Source organism: Pinus tabuliformis, chromosome 8 (genome assembly GCF_031772625.1).
Source record: "Pinus tabuliformis cultivar Carrire ecotype Pingquan chromosome 8, CPIR1, whole genome shotgun sequence".
NCBI classification, from domain to species: domain Eukaryota; kingdom Viridiplantae; phylum Streptophyta; class Pinopsida; order Pinales; family Pinaceae; genus Pinus; species Pinus tabuliformis.
In genome coordinates, this window is record NC_142294.1 from 1,682,640,067 (window position 1) to 1,682,662,800 (window position 22,734).

Sequence of the window (22,734 nt, forward strand, 5' to 3'; positions counted from 1 at the left end):
AAAAAAATCTCAGCAAATTTGATATTGCAAGCACTCCAATGAAATATAATAAAATCCACAAGATAAGCATAAAATCCTTCCTGTGCAAGAACGCTATGCCACCTTATCTGCAGATACATGGTAAACATTTACTTTCCCCGCACAGAAATTTGTGAGAAAGGAGAAAGGGGACTCTCGTTGGGCTCTGCATAATAAGATCAAGCTCAACATAAATTCTGCCACTGATTTGAGGGGAAAATTTTATATTTGATGTAATTTAAAAACAGAAGAGGGCAAGAAGATTTAATTTATTATGATTATGATAAATCAAATCCTAAACCAAGAAGCTCTCCCTCTATTAAAGTGTGATAAGGGGTGAGTCAATAATTGAACAATGAGTTTAGATACTCAAATTTAACTATAACGAAATCGAATTTTATACATATACGCATCAAATATCAAACTTACAGGTGACTGCGGATTCCAAAATTTAATAGGTGTGGAGTTATCCTTTGGCTACTAAATTTGGGAAACAAATTTTCTTTAAAATGCCATTGAGTAGAATCGAATAGTACCTGTGATATTGTTTTGCTCTGCCGATGCTGCAAGATTTTCCCACGAATTTTCTGAGGGTTGTTTTCCCTTATCGTTGTCCGATCAAGTATTCATAGATCCCATAAAGACCCACATTGTTTAAATAAAATGGAAAGGTAGGATCTTACTGTCGGACATGGGATCAGGGGCGGGAGCCTATGCATTGGCATAAAGTGCGAAGAGATTCATTACCAAGAAGGCAACGAAGAACATCAGTAAAGTAACAAGTACGGTGAAGGCGACCATCTCTGAAAATACCAGAGATGTCGATGTCCAATACTAAGAAAATCAAGAAAGAAGATCGTAATGCCAAAAGAACACCCTCGTGGCAGTCCGTCCATCCCACACATTTCAATTTTTCGAGCAGGAGTGCTAAGTTTGAGGGTTTCGGCTGCTGATAATCTTGCAATTGATCCAACTTGAAATCAGTTTCATAAGTTAGTGCTCCATCACATGAACACCCTCGTGGCAGTCCGTCCATCCCACACATTTCAATTTTTCGAGCAGGAGTGCTAAGTTTGAGGGTTTCGGCTGCTGATAATCTTGCAACTGATCCAGCTTGAAATCAGTTTCATAAGTTAGTGCTCCATCACATTCTATCAAGAAACGAGAACCGCCAGTTACAACCACCCGCGTCTAGTCTACGCAAGTTTCTAGCTAGTCACAACTGTCACATGTAAATCAACGGATGATTATAATTCAATCGTCTAACGAAAGATCGAATGGTGTACAGTGAAGATAGGTAGACAGTAGGGGAGTTCGTCTCAGAGGGAAACGCCTTACGACGTAAAAATGTCGCGTGATGCCATTAATAGTAAATGACATCCACCCATATTTTAAAATCATTGTGATGGCAAGCCACCGAGAGGTTGATCTGGTCGTCAGAATCTTTCCCTGCTTTCCAAGTTATCGCCGGCTTCATCATGCTGTAAGGAGCCACTATGTTGATTCTGTGCCAAAAAATTTCATCCGTTTAATACACATTTGCCTACTCAGTCATCTAAACTTACACTGAAAATAATTACCAGTGAATGATTTAAATATTGGAATTGCTATTCAATCTTTTGAATATACATAAAAAAAGATTAGATGATCTAGAGTTTCTTTACCTCTCCTTTAGCTTTTGGAGGAAGCGTTGCACAGATAATTTCGGCACAATTTGCAGGCATGCCCGCGAAAAAAGTTAAAAACAATGTTAAGAACCCAATTTTCAACCTTGAAAATCTTTTTATAATTTTTCACATTCTGTCGAATAGTATAAACCACATTTGTCAATATAAAATATTTTAGGATCTGCGTCTTGCCTACGGGAAGTCTTTCAGGCTGATCTTCATTGTCAGCGTTCGATGCAGGCTTGGAAAGCAGTGGTTTCAATATCTGTTGGATTTTGCTGATATTAATCTGACATGTTCTTTTCTTGCTCGAGCTCATAGAGCCGGCAAGCCTAATAATGGCTTCTGCTTGCCATGAAAATGACGAAATAAGCCTGCGAATAAATTAAAGAAACGCCAAGAGAACTAAAGATGCAAACATTTTGCCAAAAAAATATACGAAATTTGTTGCTCAGATCAAAATAATACATTCTCAGCCCGCACATTGTAAACATTCACCATTCCATTATAAAAAATAACAAATTGACCTGTGGACTGTTGCTTGGGGGATTTTGCAAGAACTGATCTGTTGCAAATAGTGTTAAAAACACGAAGTTGGCTGCTTTTTTTTTTCAGATGAAAAAAGCGATATATTTATTTTGTATAGAAATTACATATGTTTCAAAGTCTGCATCTCATAGGAGCATATCAAAATTATATATCCAAGCTAATTTGCAAACATGCATAAAAATGAACCTTATAACCAGACCAGGATACATAAAAGATTTTCTATGCTAATTCTAGGTTGTTTGTTGTATCTAGATAAATCAGCATAGCATATTCTAGCATATGTTAGGCATACATCTGTATTTTTTCACAAACATGAAGAGCAAGATGTAATGCAGAGTAGTTAATCCGCAATAAAAAAAGAGTATGTCTGGGTGTAGTTATCCTGGTAAATGATGGAAATTTTTGGTAATTTCAAACAAAACACTGAACAGAGAAAATGCTTTGTTTTCACAGGATCTTTACACAGGGAAGCAAAAAAAAAATCTCCAGAGAACAGAGTTTCAACAACACACATAAAAACTTTCTATTCATTAATAAACTGCCTGTTACATATTTCTTCCTCTCTCTCAGAGGGATTCACCAAGACTGCTTCAGATGCAGTAAAAAAAAATTACTCTGTTTCAGCTCCAAAAATTTATTTTTACACTATTGTGTGTAAAAATAAAACTTACATTTACTGCTGTAAAAAAAAAACTCTTACATTCACTCCCGTTGCTGGAGATTGCATTTCAACAACAAAAATTACATTCATTCGATGCTGCGAATTTCCCTTTCGTTTTCACTGACACGCTGCCCCTGTTCTTCTATATTCGAACTGCTGTGCGTTTTTCATTCTATTACAAAAAAAGTCAACGAACAGCAAAACAAAAAACATATATCTATGCATATTGCTTGTGCTGTAAAATAAAAGTTACATCCGTGAATAATAAAAAAAACAATAAAAATTAAAACCTTTACCAATATAACCACCAACCACAGTAAATTCATTTATTACTTCACTGATAAACGATGGCTGTCAATTTCACTTCACGTCAACTAATTAAATGCTCCAAGGTGCAAGTCTGATCATCAACCGTTGATGTCAATCGAACGGCTGACACAATTTCCCCGGAGGTCCCATTTGCACGAACTTTACCTGCCGGGGGATTGGTGGTTTTGAAAAAGTACTGTGGACACGCGTCGATCAACTAATGTGATCGGAACCCCCTCGGAAAATACCACTCAGCATGAAAGGTGGTGCGGGGAAAATACCGGCGGTTTTGTGGAATTAAATGCGCGCAGGTGAAATTACAGTTTCAACACTCCCCTTTAATTTCAACTGCTGGGTTATCAGTCATACCTAGACATTTCCTCAAAAACTCAAAACTTTTCTGGTCGAATGGCTTGGTCAGAATGTCTGCAACCTGCTCTTGAGTCCTGCAATGTTTTAAAACAATTTCTCCATTGCTTACCAGTTCCCTGATGTAATGAAACATTGTGTCAATGTGTTTCGTTCTCTTATGAAACACCGAATTCTTGGATAATGCAATAGCTGAGCTATTGTCACAAAAAATCACTGTTCCTTTTGCCTGCTCTTGGCCTAAGCTCCTTAACATCCTTCTCATCCAAACTGCTTGACATGCTGCTGCTGTAGCTGCCACATATTCAGCCTCTGCTGTAGACAATGCTACAATAGGCTGTTTCTTAGAAGCCCATGAAATGGCTCCTGAACCCATGTGAAAAACATAACCGGATGTGCTTTTCCGATCATCTACACTTCCAGCCCAATCACTATCAGTGTATCCAATTAAATCTGAACATTCTGAGACAGTATATAAAATGCCAAATCTTTTAGTACCTTTGACATACCTCAGAATTCTTTTTGCTGCCTGCCAATGTGCTTCTTTTGGCCTCTCCATGAATCTAGAAATTAAACTAACAGCATGCATTATATCCAGCCTAGTTGCAGTTAAATACATGAGGCTGCCAACTATTCTCTTGTACAAACTAGGATCAAAATCCTTGCTGCTGTCCTCTTTGCTGAGTTTTAATCCCATCACTGTGGGAGTGGTTACTGCCTTGTTGTCCTGCATGTTAAATCTTGCCAACACTTCATTAACATATTTCGCTTGTGAGATAAAAATCCCATTTTCATTTTGATCTACTTCTATTCCTAAGAAGTATCTAGCAAGCCCAGAAGTATCTTAGCGAAACCCATGTCAGTCTTCATCTTCATGTCAGTCATTTCAAATTTTCTTTCATGACTGTTTTGAAATTTTCAATAAGATAAACATCATTGCCTGTGAAAATAACATCATCAACATATAACACAACAATTAGAATTTTACCATCCTTTTCTTTGATGTAGAAGGTGAGTTCTCCCTCACATTTTTCAAATCCATTTTCCAGTAGATAGGAATCTATCCTACTGTACCATGCTCTTGGTGCTTGCTTCAGCCCATAAAGAGCTTTCTTCAATCTGCACACTTTGTGCTCTTGGCCTTTCTTTTCATAGCCTAGAGGTTGTTCAATGTAAACCTCTTCCATTAACACTCCATTTAGAAATGCTGACTTCATGTCCATTTGGTAAACTTTCCACTTGTTTTGTGCCGCTATGGATAGGATGCTCTCACAGTTTGCATTCTAGCAACCGGTGCGAAAGTTCCCTCATAGTCTCTCCCATACTCCTGCTTGTATCCTTTGACAACTAGCCTTGCTTTGTGTCTTTCTATTTTGCCTTCAGCATTACTCTTAGTCTTGTAGACCCATTTGACTCCAATGACTTCTTTTCCTTTTGGTAGTTCAACTAAATCTCATGTCTTGTTTCTTTCTATGGCATTAATCTCCTCATTCATAGCTTCTATCCATTTCCTATCCTTGATTGCATCTTAGAAATGAATAGGGTCATCAACATGACAATATAATGCAAACAAAGAATTCATACCTTCATTTGCTGCCTCTTGCTCATAAATGTCATTTAAATTTCTGAACTTCTTACCTCTTTCATTTGGTGTGCAAGTGCTTGAAGAAGCACTTGAATTTCCTCCTTGTGGTGTGCTTGGAGAAGCACTTTCATTTCTCCTCAAGGGTGTCTCTTGCCGTCCTTGTGTTGGCGTTGCTGTTTGGGGATGTATTTCAGCCATCTCTTCATCATCTTCATCATGAGACAAACAATTTTTAACATTCATTGTTTTCTCTATGCTTCCATCCCAAGCTTCCTCCTCAATGAACTGAACATCTCTGCTCACAAAAAACTTCTTGGTAGATGGGATATACAACCTGTAAGCTTTGGATTCCTCACTGTATCCAATGAAAATACATTTCTTCCCTTTGTTGTCCAACTTCTTCCTTAGCTGATCTGGAATGTGTGCATAAGCCACACATCCAAAAACTTTCATGTGGGTGACTCCTTGCTTTCTCCCACTCCATGCTTCTTCCGGCACTCTGTTCATGACTGCTTTTGTAGGACATATATTCAAAATATATACTGCACAGTGTACAGCTTCAGCCTAATAATCATTTGGCAAATGCTTTGCCTTTAACATACTCCTTGCTATATCCATGATGGTCCTATTCTTTCTTTCGGCAACTCCATTTTGCTGCGGGGTGTACCTAGCTGTAAACTGCTTATGAATTCCATTTTCTCTACAAAACCGTAGAAATTCCTTGGAGATATACTCACCTACTCTATCAGTTCTTAAAACTTTGATATGCAGCCCGCTTTGGTTTTCTACAAGTGCTTTGAAATTGCAAAATTTTTCAAACACTTCACTTTTGTTCTTTAGAAAATAAACCCAAGTTTTTCTAGTAAAATCATCAATGAATGTTAGAAAATATTGGCTGCCTGCTAGTGATGGAGTTTGCATTGGTCCACATAAATCTGAGTGGACTGGTGGGCCCCAGTATTGTAGCAATAATGCTACAACATCTGGAACTTCCTTCTTTAATTTTATCAACCCGGTAGTTGGTAACAAACTTGGAAGCGACGGTGTTGTATGCACAAGTACTAGCTCTTGCCGCAGCTGTCACTTGGTCAACTGGCACAAGTCCGCTAGGGGCTTAAGCCAACTTCTATGAGCTCTTAGAAGAAGCTTTTTAACTGATGGACGAAATCTAATTCAAAGGAAGCTAATCTACTTGCGGAAAGAAACTGAAAGCCAACAAGAAACACAAACCCTAGCAAACCCTAATTCGACCAGCTAGTCCTACTGATACAAGGATGGGAATGAAAACTATTGAAAGAGATGCCATTACTTCTATGAAGGTAAAATACGTGTGTCTAGACTACCTCTATCTGAAGAAAACATCTTTTTGTATTTTTGTTTAAGTTGTTGGAATTATCATGCATGTGCTTCTAACTATTTTTGACTGTGCAGAGGTGGATCAAGGAGGAGAAATGCTTGGGAAAGGTTGGGAAGGTTCAAAGAGGGTCTAAGGGGTCCCTAGCATCCTTCCAGAGAGTTTCACAAAGTTTGGCTACCAAGAAACTGCGTTTATGAGCTTCTACAGGAAGTCTGCAGGGGTTCTACAGGATGTTCTAGGACTTCTACAGGATGTTCTGTGATTTTTCTACAGGATGTTCAAACATGGGGTTTTGAAGCATGGATGGAGGGAAAAAGGTGGAAAAATGAGTATGGAGGTGAAATACGGGTGTAGGGGAGTTCAAGACTTGGAGGATGGAGTTGAGGAGTGGCGTAGATGGTGAGATTTGTTCAAGGAGGGATGAAACGATGTTGCACAAGAAGATGAGAATCATGGCAAAGTAAGCGAATGAGGTAAATGTAAGGTAAGGGTTTTGAGCGAAGGATGAAACAGGTAGGTTGGATGGAGTATGTGCAGGTAAGGAAGGGTAATAGGTACTCTGCAAGTGGTTTTTCAAACTGAACAAACAAAGACATGCAAGAAAACAAAGATCTAGTTATGCTACCCTAATATGATCTAGCTAACAAGAACAAGAATGGACAACAGCTTTATTTGCAAGGAAACCATGTATATTAACTATGAAATGAAGCATTCAAAGATCCGAACATGTAACCAACTTCTGCAAATGAAAACCAAACACTAATGATTGGATGGCAAAGCAAAGTCAGTGTTTTTGTGGGCAGCAAAGTCATTCTAGTCACAGCTCCTGATCCTACTGAGGGAGAGGTGAAACCACAGATGTTTGTTGGCCCTTTTCTTGAAGCTTTTTCTGTTAACAACCTATCAACTAAATCTAAGCATGAAAAGCTATTTTACTCATAAAAAAAAACAAACTAAATAACAAAACAAAATAGCAGATTTTATTCTAAGAATGCAACAAAGACACATAAAGGTAAACAAAGGAGGTACTGGGCGCTTGAGATGGGCCCAACCCCAAGAGCTACAGCCTCCTAAGAGAGATTTAGAGCTGGTGCAAAGCTGGATTCATCTTTATTGATCAACAAATGAAGAGTTACATCAAAACTGTCCACAAGGAGAACTTGAAAATGAGCTGACAGCAAAACTAATCTATTGCCTAAAAATCGAACTACAAAATGACTACAACAAGACTATGAAATGACTAACTACCAGCTACAAAATGACTATCCACTAGCTAACCCAAAATGAGGCCCTAAGCCTTCTTATTTATACAAATTGAGGACCCCAACAGTCCTCCTAAATTTTAGGGACTCGGCTGCCCAAAACTTGTAGTTAACAGTAGTCCTACTTGACTTGCTTGGCTGCCCTTGTGCTAATTGATTTGGTGGCCTTTGAACTCCGAGCTGATGGTGGAGAATTCGAGGTAAGGGCCCATAAATGAAGGGGACACCTTCCTACAAATCCTCTCCCTTGTTCTCCCACGAATTTGGCTGCCAAGTGCTCATTAAGACCTTCAATTTTGTCTCCAAATTGACCAAAAAGGCTACACAAAGCACCCATTAGACTTGTTGGCATAATGACTAACCAAATTCACTCTATTAGCATAAATATAATCAAAAACATGCAATAAACTAATGAGAATGGTGGATTAAGTCAAATTAGGAGGTTGAATGAGCCCAAATAATTATCCATTTTTGGGGCTCATCATCACCCCCCTACTAAAAGTGTTGCTCATCCTCTGAGCAACCAATCTCTCTCCTCATCTTTGATGGCCCTGGTGGCCTCCTTGTCATGCCAAGCTTCTGAAGTGATGTCCTCTTTTCTGTCATGAAACCATGCTTTTTTGCTTCTTCCCATTGCCTGTTCCTTTTCCTAGTGAATTCTCAGCCTTGGTATGAGTGTGCAAGTATATTCAATCTGATGGCAGCAATGGTGGCGAAAGGAGATGAAACCAGTGGAGGATGGAAGAAAAGAGTGGTTGCATGTCTCCTCAACAATCTTCAAGCTTCAAATCCCTCTCCATAATTGATTCTAGCCTACCCAAAGGCTTCTACATGATGTTTCTGGTAAAAATACAGAACTTCCTGTAGAAAGTTGAACCATGACAAAATTGTGTCCGAACCCTGAAAAGAATGAGTGTTCATGGAGGGGATGGATGTGCTTAGGGTGGCCAACACAGGTGCTGCATCCTTAGCTAAAATCTCGGCCGATTTCTCCTTTTGCTGCCCTTTTTCCAAACTTCCTGTAGAAAGTCCTGTAGCTGAGTTCTGGCTTCCTGTAGAAACAATCTTCAATGTTTTTGCCTGCTTGACTGAAGATGCCTTCTCCTTGACCTGTGTTGTGGTTGCCTTGGGTGTGTCCCTACTTGTTTTGACATTTTTATTCCTCTCTTCCCGTGTTTGAAACCATTTCTCCCTTGGTGTTTGTGCCTTCATTCCTCCCACAGTTTTGGCCTCAACAATTTGGCCCTTTTTCTTGCTTTTCCTTTTGTTGTTCTTGTGGCTTTTCCTGTGATGGCCTATCCTGGGTCTTCTTACCACTGCCTTTCTCTCTTGCCTCCGCGTTTTTCCTTTCTTCAATTTTGTGCCACACTCAACTTGCTCCAAAAAGGATGTAAGCTGGTTGGTCTGGTTTGGTGAGAGTGCCCTGTTTCAATGCTTCGAGCAGAAAGGGACTGTTGTTTTATGTCTTCCTCTTTTGATCCTCAGGATAGGATTTCTCAGGTGTGTCAGTCTAAACATCATTCTGGGTACATGAGTATGGCAAACTGCAAAGGATTTGGGGCTAACAAGTAGTTGGGGAACAAAATGGTAGGAATACATCCATAGTTTAAATCATAATGGTGCTTTTATCACCGATGCAGAGGATAAAATGTATTAGGTGGGCACATCAAAAAAAGGACAGATTTCTATCAAAGACATATATATTTCTATACCAATTCCCTGGTTATAATGCTTTTGCTGCCCAAACTCGACTGTCAAAAGGGAATTAAGCTCCCACAGACAGAGTGCAGAGCCTCAGTCAATCTTCACTGATAAGTATATTGTCCGCACAAACCAAAGGCATGCATAGAAACAGTCAAATAAGATCTCCACCACCAGTTGTAATCTCCACTGCACAATTCAAAGTGGCAGAAGACAATGGTGATCTCTGCACATGTAACAATGAGGATCACAAAGACAATGAACAGGAACCCAAATATACAGTAGAACTGATGTAGCTATATTGAAGTTAATCTGAAGAACAGTCCAATGGATATAGCTCCAAAAGGCAAAATGCCTCCAATTGGTATTGAGAAAATGGGCTGCATATACCAAGCTTGCTTTGGAATCTGCCTGGGGATTTGATTGGTCTTCGTTGGATATTCAATTGTAGGTTCCTTGTAGCCAAAGTAACTGCCCACAAAGACCAATGGCACAGAAATTCCAAACCATAAAAGGACCGAGGCAAACATAGTCTCGAAAGGAACTACACCAGCTGATTTTTTTCCCCATAGCAGTGCATTGAGAATAAAGAAAATGCAAAAGGAAATGCCTGGAAACAAGAATGTTGTCTTCAGCGTGTTCCTCCTCTGTTCTGTGCCCTTGAACATCTGATATAGACGTGACAATGCATACCCTGCAAAGAAACCCATAAACACCCATAATAGCAGCATAGCTGTCATTAAACTTCCACGGTTCAATGTTCGCATCATGATCATTGCAACCATTTCGGAGAGAAATAAAACAACCATCAATGAGTTGATGATAGAGAACCAATTAACCGATTGTGCACACTTCAGTTGAGGATGTGGAAAGTGCAGATGAACAACAATTCATAAGTTTTAGCTGAGCCGCCTTTAATTGCTGCGTGATTTGCATGAGAGAGTGAAGTGGCCAAGTGTACGTGGACACATGCAGACGCAGTGTTGTGATGAGTTGCATGTCCTCTTCTTGTTAATCAATTACACTGGAGTTAAAGCCTCTACCACTGTCTGTTTTTTTATTTTATTTTTAATTTTCACGTAAGCTGACTAACACGTACGCTGCATGATTCCTGACTGATTGCTAGAGAATTGGAAAAGGAACTATCGGCTCAATGTTTCCATATTCGTGCCTTAATTCCACCATTCCATTTGTTTAAGCATTTCTTCAATTAGATTCATGCAACAGAGGAACAAGTTTTAGTCACGTACCTGAAGTCAAATGGCTGCTATGGCCTGTCATTTGCTGCATGCATTGGTTTTTCTGATTGCATGTGGCTTGGCTGCTAATTTTTGGTTGTTTTCCTTGTGCAGGTGTCCTCTAGCCAGATGCATGCTGCAGGAGTCCATTTCCACGCTCAGATCTGCACCTTGAAGCTGCTGCTGCTGAATTTTCACCAGACCAGAATTTATTTTCGCCATTTCTCCCAAACGGTAAACCAGATCGATCTGAAACTTGCTGAGCATGTTCCTATCATCATTTAGCACCTCCCATAGCAAAATCATGATCAGTGGATGCACGGATTTCAAGAAAAATGGAAAATGTCTGAAGATTTCAGAGATCGATTTCTCGGAAACCGTGCATCAGAATCGGCTGAAACTACTTGGGTAGGTTACCATCACTCATATGCATATCCCCATGAAACAAGTTTTGAAACGGATGCACGGATATGGAGAAAATGCAAAAATGGCTGATGGCGATGGAGGCTAATTTCTTGGAAACCGTGCACCGGAATTGGCTGAAACTGCTCAGGCATGTTGCCATCACCCTTGTACAATTCCCCATAAAACGGTTTTTCAAATGGATGCATGGTTTTCAAGTTATGGCAAAAAAAAAAATTGTTCTAGGTATTTTTGCTTCAATGCATTTTGCATTTTTGTTGCATGGTATGAAAAATGAATTTGGGCTGTGATGCAGGTATGGAGATGATGGAGGAAGAGTTGGAAGATTGCATGAGGACTTCTGAACCCTTGAGGAAGCTACCATGTTCACCAAACCACTTTTTTCAATCCATTTTTAACTTCTTGCAGTTCCTACGGAACTTCCTGTAGAAAACACAGTTTTGAGGAAAGAAGCACAATGACATGAAAAAAATGATGGAAAATGGGTGAGGGATGGAAACATGGATGCTTGCAGGCATAACCAATAGATTCCAAGCTTTAGATTCCCTTCCAAAATCGAATCTGGCTCACTTGAAGGTTCTACAGGATGTTTCCTGTAGAAATACAAAAATTCTTGTAGAAGGCACAAAACTCCCTTGGACTTGTTTGTGAGTGATCCTCCTGCCCTGCAATGTCCTTGCTGCAACCTGAAATTAGCCAATGGAAATTAGTTTTATTTTTCTTTTTCTTTTTCTCTTTTTTTTTTTTTTGAAAAATAAGTAGGGCACCTCATGGAGGTTTTCACCCTAATTGCCTGCCTTGGGCGCCTCCAAGGGAGGTTTTCACCCAAGGATCTTATTCCCTTTTATTTTCTCTTCTTTCCAACCCATTGACCGCCTCATGGAGGTTTTCAATCAATGAGCCAATCTAAGGCGCCTCTGAGGAGGTTTTCACCTTAGATTTTTATTTTCTTCTTATTTTCATTTTTTCTCTTTTTTTTTTCTTTTTTTTTTCTTCTACCCTACCCTACTTGAAAAACAAAATCATTTTCAAGTATAAGAATACTTCCAATGGAGCCATGTGCACATCGAGATTAGAGAAAAAATGATGTGAAGGCTCGAAATGCATGCTTGGACAACTATCCGGACTTTAGAGACCAAATGATCTGACTTTGAAGGGATCAAACATAGCTGAGGAAGAGAGTACCGCTGCAACTTAGTCACCTTCTGAAACCATATCTCAATATAGCTTTGATATCCTTGGTCCTTTTGCTGATCTGGATCATTCTTCATGTCACCTTCTATCATGACCTTCTCATCTTCCTCTTTTTGCTGATCTTTCTCTTGAGTACATGGAGGATTTGATGGTAACCATGAAGGAACTCTCTCGATCTCTGATTCTGATCTCTTCTCTTCATCAAGTGCAGCCCATGGTTCTTTGATCTCCTCTTTGGAATCTTCTTTTTCCTTTGGTCCTTCAATGTTGTCAATATAATCTCTGTTTTGCAACACTCTTCCTGAGCTTTGGTGAACATCATTGAGCTCAAAAGGAGTCATTTGCACATGTTGTGCCTCAGCTTTGCAATTGGGTTGAGCTACTCCATTGTATGGCTTTGGAAATGGTACGGGTAGTTGAGTGGAGGTGTGAAATTGAGATGGAGATGGATGGCATTGTGGTTGGGTAGGCATTTGGGGTTGCCTTGGTGGAGGAGGAGTCGATGGTTGTGGATGAGCAGGTGGTGGAGGAAAATGAGCGGGATGAGAGTTGTACTGGGGCCTCCACTCCTGATAAGGTGCATTCCACTGAGGCTGTGGTTGAGCATAAGAGTGAAATGAATGAGCAACTGGTTGGGCATAATATGGATCTGTGAAGGAACGAGGAGGAGGTGTGAACCAGGAAGGATGAGCAAGGGGACCCCAAGAAGGCATGAAAGTGGCTTGGTAGGGGTCATAATAGGTCTCAAGTGTCCCTTACAGTTCCTGCTGGTAAGATTTAGGTCCAGGCGGCTTCCTTTGGTTCATATGATAGAGTGGTTCAGTGGCTCCTTTAACTCTTTGATATGCAACTTTAAGTCCAGGCAAGGAAGGGCACTGATTCGTAGGATGGTATTCTTCACAGACAAAACAAACTTCTAGGGAGTGCATTGGACATTCGTTCCTAGGATGCTTTCTAGTGCACCTAGGACAAAAGATGACCAAATCCCTCTTGGCTTCCTCTTGCTTCTTTTGGATCCACAGGGTATCCAATTGCATGGCAAGAAACTGCCTCATATCACTCTTGAAATCTTCTATCTGATCTTCAAATTCGTCTTTGGACAAGGGACTGCTCCCAACATTTCTGCTTGTAGCCATTTGCTCCAAAGGAATGGTTTCTTCTTCTTCTCCCCTTGAGGTTCTTCAAATATGTCTTGCTGTCCACCTAAGGGTTCTTTAATCACAGCCATCGAAGAAGAGAGAGAAGGTTGGCTGTGTGAAGCAGTGGGGGCGTTGTGCAATCATTTTTCTAACTTATCTCTACTCCTACAAGGCATGAAATGGAAAGACTTTTGATTGCTTTTGTTTTTTTTTTTCTCTGGTACCTGCAAAACTAAAATAGATTGAACTACAACTAACTATCTTGCTGAAATGAAAATGCGGAATTGAAATGAAAGCAGGAGGGGACTAATCTATTTTGCTCAAATGAAATTGCCGGAATGAAATGCTAGGCTACGCTTGCGAAATTGAAATGCTAATCTACGCTTGCAGAAATGAAATTACGGAATTGAAATGCTAATCTATGAAAGCAGGAAAGGCTAATATACTTTTGCATAAATGAAATTGCATAATGGAAATGAAATAAACTACTTAGCAGAAGATTGTACTGGAAAATAGAAGAAAAGCAACAATCACCAATACTCTGACGCTTCCCCGGCAACGGTGCCAAAAAGATGGTGGGCCCCAGTATTGTAGCAATAATGCTACAACTCCTGGAACTTCCTTCTTTAATTTTATCAACCCGGTAGTTCGTAACAAACTTGGAAGCGACGGTGTTGTATGCACAAGTACTAGCTCTTGCCGCAGCTGTCACTTGGTCAGCTGTCACAAGTCCGCTAGGGGCTTAAGCCAACTTCTATGAGCTCTTAGAAGAAGCTTTTTAACTGATGGACAAAAGCTAACTCAAAGGAAGCTAATCTACCTGCTGAAAGAAACTGAAAGCCAACAAGAAATACAAACCCTAGCAAACCCTAATTCTACCAGCTAGTCCTACTGATACAAGGATGGGAATGCAAACTACTGAAAGAGATGCCATTATTTCTATGAAGGTAAAATACGTGTGTCTAGACTACCTCTATCTGAAGAAAACATCTTTTTGTATTTTTGTTTAAGTTGTTGGAATTATCATGCATGTGCTTCTAACTATTTTTTACTGTGCAGAGGTGGATCAAGGAGGAGAAATGCTTGGGAAAGGTTGGGAAGGTTCAAAGAGGGTCTAAGGGGTCCCTAACATCCTTCCAGAGAGTTTCACAAAGTTTGGCTGCCAAGAAACCGCGTTTATGAGCTTCTACAGGAAGTTTGCAGGGGTTCTATAGGATGTTCTAGGACTTCTACAGGATGTTCTGTGATTTTTCTACAGGATGTTCAAACATGGGTTTTGAAGCATGGATGGAGGGAAAAAGGTGGAAGAATGAGTATGGAGGTGAAATAGGGGTGTAGGGGAGTTCAAGACTTGGAGGATGGAGTTGAGGAGTGGCGTAGATGGTGAGATTTGTTCAAGGAGGGATGAAACGATGTTGCACAAGAAGATGAGAATCATGGCAAAGTAAGCGAATGAGGTAAATGTAAGGTAAGGGTTTTGAGCGAAGGATGAAACAGGTAGGTTGGATGGAGTATGTGCAAGTAAGGAAGGGTAATAGGTACTCTGCAAGTGGTTTTTCAAACTGAACAAACAAAGACATGCAAGAAAACAAAGATCTAGTTATGCTACCCTAATATGATCTAGCTAACAAGAACAAGAATGGACAGCAACTTTATTTGCAAGGAAACCATGTATATTAACTATGAAATGAAGCATTCAAAGATCCGAACATGTAACCAACTTCTGCAAATGAAAACCAAACACTAATGATTGCATGGCAAAGCAAAGTCAGTGTTTTTGTGGGCAGCAAAGTCATCCTAGTCACAGCTCCTGATCCTACTGAGGGAGAGGTGAAACCACAGATGTTTGTTTGCCCTTTTCTTGAAGCTTTTTCTGTTAACAACCTATCAACTAAATCTGAGCATGAAAAGCTATTTTACTCATAAAAAATAAACAAACTAAATAACAAAACAAAATAGCAGATTTTATTCTAAGAATGCAACAAAGACACATAAAGGTAAACAAAGGAGGTACTGGGCGCTTGAGGTGGGCCCAACCCCAAGAGCTACAACCTCCTAAGAGAGATTTAGAGCTGGTGCAAAGTTGGATTCATCTTTATTGATCAAGAAATGAATAGTTACATCAAAACTGTCCACAAGGAGAACTTGAAAATGAGCTGACAGCAAAACTAATCTATTGCCTAAAAATCGAACTACAAAATGACTACAACAAGACTATGAAATGACTAACTACCAACTACAAAATGACTATCCACTAGCTAACCCAAAATGAGGCCCTAAGCCTTCTTATTTATACAAATTGAGGACCCCAACAGTCCTCCTAAATTTTAGGGACTCGGCTGCCCAAAACTTGTAGTTAACAGCAGTCCTACTTGACTTGCTTGGCTGCCCTTGTGCTAATTGATTTGGTGGCCTTTGAACTCCGAGCTGATGGTGGAGAATTCGAGGTAAGGGCCCATAAATGAAGGGGACACCTTCCTACAAATCCTCTCCCTTGTTCTCCCACGAATTTGGTTGCCAAGTGCTCATTAAGACCTTCAATTTTGTCTCCAAATTGACCAAAAAGGCTACACAAAGCACCCATTAGACTTGTTGGCATAATGACTAACCAAATTCACTCTATTAGCATAAATATAATAAAAAACATGCAATAAACTAATGAGAATGGTGGATTAAGTCAAATTAGGAGGTTGAATGAGCCCAAATAATTATCTATTTTTGGGGCTCATCATGGACAATTTCTAAGGGTGCTTTTGCCCTGATGCTTTTCCCTGATGGAAAACTTTCTCTGTGTTGTTTCCCCAAGATACAACCTTCACAAAGGCTGTCCGGTTTCTCTATCAATGGTAATCCTCTTACCATTCCTTTTCTACTCAACAAGTTAAGACCTCCAAAGTTGAGATGTCCAAATCTCAAGTGCCACAACCAATTTTCATCCTTTGGTACGCTTTGGAAAGTCTCTTGGGTAATTGTTGCAATTACTTCTTTGTTTTTCAAATCTACCTTTATTCTGAGAGGGAACATCCTGTTCCTCGCCATCTTCACTTCAGCAATGCATCGTTTGCTGGGTGCTCTATCCATGATGGTGCATACATAATTCACAAAGAAAACATTGTAACCCTTTTGAACAAGCTGTCCAATACTTAAGAGGTTACACTTCATTCGAGGAACATAATAGACATCTGCTATGGTTTTCTTTTCACCTTTCTTTGTAAATATTTTTACTTCTCCTTTTCCCATAACAAAAATTTTACTATCAGCCCCAAGTGTGACTTGTGACTTCACACTCTGATCTAGAGTAGAAAATAGGGCTATGTTTCCTGTCATATGGTTGCTGCAACCGGAGTCTAGAAACCATATATCATCACTGTTTGTTTCAACCATGTTACAAGCTAAAAGCACATTATCTTGGCTGATATTTTCTCTAGTGATATTTGCACTAGATCTATTATTCATATCATGCTGCTTCTTCCTACATTCATTGGCATAATGCCCATATTTTTTACAGTAATAACATTGGACATTGGATTTTTCATACCTTTGTCCTTGAGCATGATGTTGTCCACTTTGTTGACTGCTGCCTTGGTTCTGATTTGGATTGCTGCCTCTTCCTTGAGCATTTGCTGGACTGTTTTTTCCACCTCTGTTTTGGCTTCTACCTCTTCCTCTCTTGTTTCCTCTGTCTTGACCTCTTCCTCTTCCAAAGGACATCTAGGTCTTGAAGGCATGCTCTAGAGACGAGTTTTCATTTCTACTCAATCTATGCTCATGTGTTATCAGTGATGCATGTAGTTCGTTAACTGAAAAGTTTGTGAGATCTTTTGTCTCTTCTATGGTGGTGACAATCACATCAAACTTTGAGGGTAGGACTCTCAATAGTTTCTCCACAATCCTCCTTTCTTCAAGAATCTCTCCATGAGACCTTATCTGTGTGACCAGACCAATCACATGTGTGAAGAATGAGTCAATATTGTCTGACTCCTTCATGCACAGATTCTCAAAATCTCTCCTCAGCAACTGTATTTTTGTTGTCTTCACTTTCTCCATGCCTTGATAGGCTGTCTTGAGGGTTTGCCATGCTTCTTTGGATGTCTTGGCTGCTTCTATCCTTGGAAACACACTCTCATGCACTGCTTGATACAAAAATAAGAGGGCTTTAGAATCCTTCTTCTTATTGCTCTTCAAAAGATCTTTCTCTGCCTGAGTTAATCTATTAAACTCATCTTCATCTCCTGGTTCTTCAAACCCATATTCAACAAGTTCCCATAAATCTTGTGAGGCAAACAGGGCTCTCATGGTTATTTCCCAATAGTCATAGTTTTTCCCATTAAACTGTGGGTGCTGAGTATTAAAAATACCCATGCTAGTGTTGGTGTTGGAGCCAGCCATTCCTTGCACTCTCAGCCATGTTTCAAATATTTGACTATGTATTTAAAAATCACTGAGTGTCTTCAATAGCAACACAAAAAAAAGTTTGAGAAATACCTGGGTCCTTTCTTGACCGAGTCTTCACTCTGCTGGAGAAGCTGCTACAGCAAAAGAACCTTCCTTCAGCTTCTTTGACACCTTCAAAGAGCCTGGACAAGCTCTGATACCATGATGGAAATTTCCGGTAATTTCAAACAAAAGACTAAACAGAGAAAATGCTCTGTTTTCACAGGATCTTTACACAGGGAAGCAAAAAAAATTTCTCCAGAGAACAGAGTTTCAGCAACACACATAAAAACTTTCTATTCATTAATAAACTGCCTGTTACATATTTCTTCCTCTCTCTCAGAGGGATTCACCAAGACTGCTTCAGATGCAGTAAAAAAAATTTACTCTGTTTTAGCTCCAAAAATTTATTTTTACACTATTGTGTGTAAAAATAAAACTTACATTTACTGCTGTAAAAAAAAACTCTTACATTCACTCCCGTTGTTGGAGATTGCATTTCAACAACAAAAATTACATTCATTCGTTGCTGCAAATTTCCCTTTCGTTTTCACTCACACGCTGCCCCTGTTCTTCTATATTCGCACTGTTGTGCGTTTTTCATTCTATTACAAAAAAAAAAATCAACGAACAGCAAAACAAAAAACATATGTCTATGCATATTGCTTGTGCTGTAAAATAAAAGTTACATCCGTGAATAATAAAAAAACAATAAAAATTAAAACCTTTACCAATATAACCACCAACCACAGTAAATTCATTTATTAATTCACTGATAAACGATGGTTGCCAATTTCACTTCACGTCAACTAATTAAATGCTCCAAGGTGCAAGTCTGATCATCAACCGTTGATGTCAATCGAACGACTAACATAATTTCCCCGGAGGTCCCATTTGCACAAACTTTACCTGCGGGGGATTGGTGGTTTTGAAAAAGTACTGTGGACACGCGTCGATCAACTAATGTGATCGGAACCCCCTCGGAAAATACCACTCAGCGTGAAAGGTGGTGCGGGGAAAATACCGGCGGTTTTGTGGAATTAAATGCGCGCGGGTGAAATTACAATTTCAACAGTAAAGGCGTAATCTCGGTCTCCAACCAAGTCTCATCCATCTTAATCTCTATGTGGAGTCCATCCAGATATTCCATGATGCCTTTTTTAGAGAGGCAGTCCGCTTCTACATTGAAGTCCTTGTTGTATGGTGGAGTATTGGAGAGGGTTCCAGAGAGTAGAGATCTGTTGTAGCCAACACTGAAGAGAGGATTTGTTGATGTTGGCATTCCCACAGACATAATCAATGATGACCTTTGAGTCCCCATAAATGTGGATAGTAGGAATATTCAAATAATGTATGAACTAGAGGAGTCCCCATAATACCATGGCCTCAGCCTTCGTGTTGGAGCCCTTTCCTGCCCCCTAGTGTACCAGATCTGTTAACTCTGGCAAATATCAGATAATGAATCCGCATCCACAACTGCTACACTGTGATGCTCCGTAAAAAAAGCTCGTAGGGAAGGAGATCTGTGGCCAGATTTGGGGTTTTTGCGCAGTTTATTGGATGTACCAGCATGTATTTCAGCCGAGATTGTGCTTTGAATTTTTTCCATCACCACTGCTCAGCTTTCACGGTACTCATTGAAAATAATATTGTTCCTCCACCTCCAGATCTCCCAAAGAACAATGGGTGGAATGAAGCCCCTAGTGCCATGCTATGAACTCCACCATTCAAGACACTCTGGAATATCAGACAACAGTGGGAGCTGTAACCCAAATGAGACATCCAAGGTATTCCAAATTTTTGTAACCTTGGGGTAGCTTATGAACAAATGCAAATTGTCCACTTCCGCTTTTCTACATAAAACGCAAAACCCAGGTCCAGACCAGCACCTTTTTTGTAGATTTTCCCAAGTCAAGTTTTTGTTCCTCCAAACTAACCAGAGAAAAAGAGATTTTTTGGTAGGAGTATGGGAGCTCCAGAATGTAGAAAACCAACATACGTCAGCCTGGTTGGTTTCTAAACAGCATAGTCGATTGTATGTATCCGCCACCATTATATTGTCAACCTTCATCTTGCCGTGCCATATGATCGAGTCTCTATGGATGCTATACCGTTGGAGTTGCAGACAAATCGAATTCCAATCCACAGTTTCCTATCCCTGCAGACCCAGTGCTGCAGAGGGCTTCCAGATGGGGCAATTATGTTGCCAAGTCGAGATGACTTGATTCCATAAGTAAATGCCCACTACATTTAGACCGAAAACGAGAGGGTCCGAGAGAGCATCGATATCCTCTAGTCCCCAGATATAGTCCCGTCCAAGAGCGATGTCATGACCCATGCCTTGTCTCCATGAAAGCATAGGGAAAAATAGGTGATATATCTTCATAAAACTGCACCACACCGCCGAACCGGAGTTGCAGCCGATTTGCCCCCTGCACAACCAAACCTAAAAATCTACGTCTTTCAGATATTTATGTTTGATAATTTGACTCCAAATGCCATCACCAAAGATCCCGCGCCATAATGATTTGAGCAAGAGAGCATGTCCAAATATTTTTTAATGCAAAATACCCCAACCGCCTTGCCGCTTCGGCATGGAGATATGGTCAAGTTTAGTGAGGTGGAATTTTTGTTGTTGCTGCATACCAGACCAGATAAAGTGAGCAATAATCCTGTTCATTTTCTTGATGATGGATATTGGTAGATGGAATAAATGTGCCTAGTACACACCCATCTAGGTAATCATAGCCTGAGTGAGGATGATATTGGTAGATGGAATAAATGTTCCCAGTACACACCCATCTGGGTAATCACGGCCTGAGTGAGGATGAATCAGCCGCCCATTGAAAGGCAACGAAATTCCCAACCCTATATTTTCCTATAAAATCTGTCAATAAGCCACTACCAGTCTAGGACCCTCTAATTACAAGGCTTAATGTGGAAACCAAGATATTTAATCCCACCAGACATGTTCTCAAAAGCAATCCCAAATAGATTTAAGCTCGCTCAGCTATCACAAAGTTAGCCTTATCATACATTTAAGCTCGCTCAGCTATCAAGAATTAGAAAATATATCAAATTACAAATATCTGGACATGAAAATACCTCGAAACCAGATCAGCTTGGCTGAGTGCAAAAGGCCTGGTAATATTTCTCTTTGTAACTCTGGTGTTTGAACCAAAACCATTGCTTATGGGAAATAATTCCATCATTTTCGCGTGACTGGATGCCTTAGAGAGTCCAGTAAAGCCCTTGGCCTCGTGATTAACATGAGCCAAATCACCTTGCTTCTCCTCTGAAAGTCCGATTGACGAAAGCACCTTTTGCATCATCTGTTGTTTTATCCGTGACAGATCTTGCACTATTGCATTCATCAAAATACATACAAAATCAGCGAAAACATTTTGCTAAAACAAGAACAGAAGACAAATTTAAGGAAAGACTGCATATTGCACCAGTCGATTCGAAAATAAAGTTGCGAGACAAATTCAAGGCGTTTGGAAAAGAAAGCATACATCTCGGCTTGGCTTGTTGTTTTCCAGGTCCGAATTCCAAACTAGTACTGTAATTTACGCCTGGTCCGTTTGATTCAGAGTCTTTCTAAACGCGTACAAACTCGAAAGCTACAGATGCACTTGGAGACATAGCGGGCAAACTGAATTGTTCCTATAAATCACCAAAATTTCCGCTGCAACCTACCTTTTCTCAAAGCTCTGATACTCCTGGAATTAATCAAAGAGTCGAATACATGTAGATTATTTTATTTTCTGCATCTAAGTAAACTCTTCCATAATGATATTTTCCTGGTGAGAGGTGATTTTGATCTGATAAAATCACTTGAGGAAAAGAAGGGTGGCATTTTCCATCTTGACACTAACTCACACCTCTTCCACAACATTATTAACTCGATGAACATGGTGGAAATCCATATCCACAATTGAATCCACAACTGGAACAACAACAAAGGAGGTAAACATCAAATTTCTTGTTTGTCTAATCTCTTTTTAATCTCTAAACCTTTTCTTGCTAAAGATATTTTCTTGGGAACTTCTATTTTATCGAGCATGGGGTCAGTTTAATGACCCATTTTCCTTGAGCTTGACATCAAATAGGCCCCAATAACAGGCCATTTAGATTTGAAGGCTTATGGCTGTAGGATCCTTCCTCTGTGGATAAATCCAAGGAATGGTGGAAGGAAATGGAACTTCGAATCCATTCCCCAATGCCCATATTCTAGAAAACACTAAAAGCCCTCAAGGCTCAAATCAAAAGATGGCTCCAAGGAAGAGTCTACGAATATTCTCCAAGAAATAAACTAATTAAAAGTCCAAATGGGATATATACAGTAACAAATTATCCTAGAGTGTCGATCTGAAGCCTTAGCTCAACAAAAAGGATCTATCTTGGTGCAATAATAAGAAAGAAGGAAACATGAAGAACAACTCTAGAAACATAAATCATAAATCGATTTGTTAAAAGAGGAAGAGAAAATTACTAGATTCTTCCACATATTTATGCTCTAGCATCACCACCACAACCAAATATTTTCCCTTCTAGAAAAATCCAGAAAAAAACTCACACACGCAAGGACCTGGAAGGGGAGCTCAGGAATTTCTATAGTAATCTCTTGAAAGAATCCTCGACCAATAGGCTAACTTCCATTAGAAAAATAGTTCCCACATCCATTGTCTAGTTTCCCATGATCATTATGTCGCCCTCGTGATAGAAATCACCCTTAAAGATCTGGAAGAGGTGGTCATGAGTATTCCTAAAAGTAAAGCCCCCAAGCCTAATGGCTTTACCACAAACTTCTTTCAAGTCTATTGAC

At 39.8% G+C, this 22,734-nt stretch overlaps 1 pseudogene; it reads right to left on the reverse strand.

Annotated features, from left to right (window-relative positions):
* Positions 1-1,381: 1,381 nt before the first annotated feature.
* On the reverse strand, positions 1,382-21,551 carry LOC149242697 (protein TIFY 10a-like; annotated as a pseudogene).
* Positions 21,552-22,734: the final 1,183 nt, after the last annotated feature.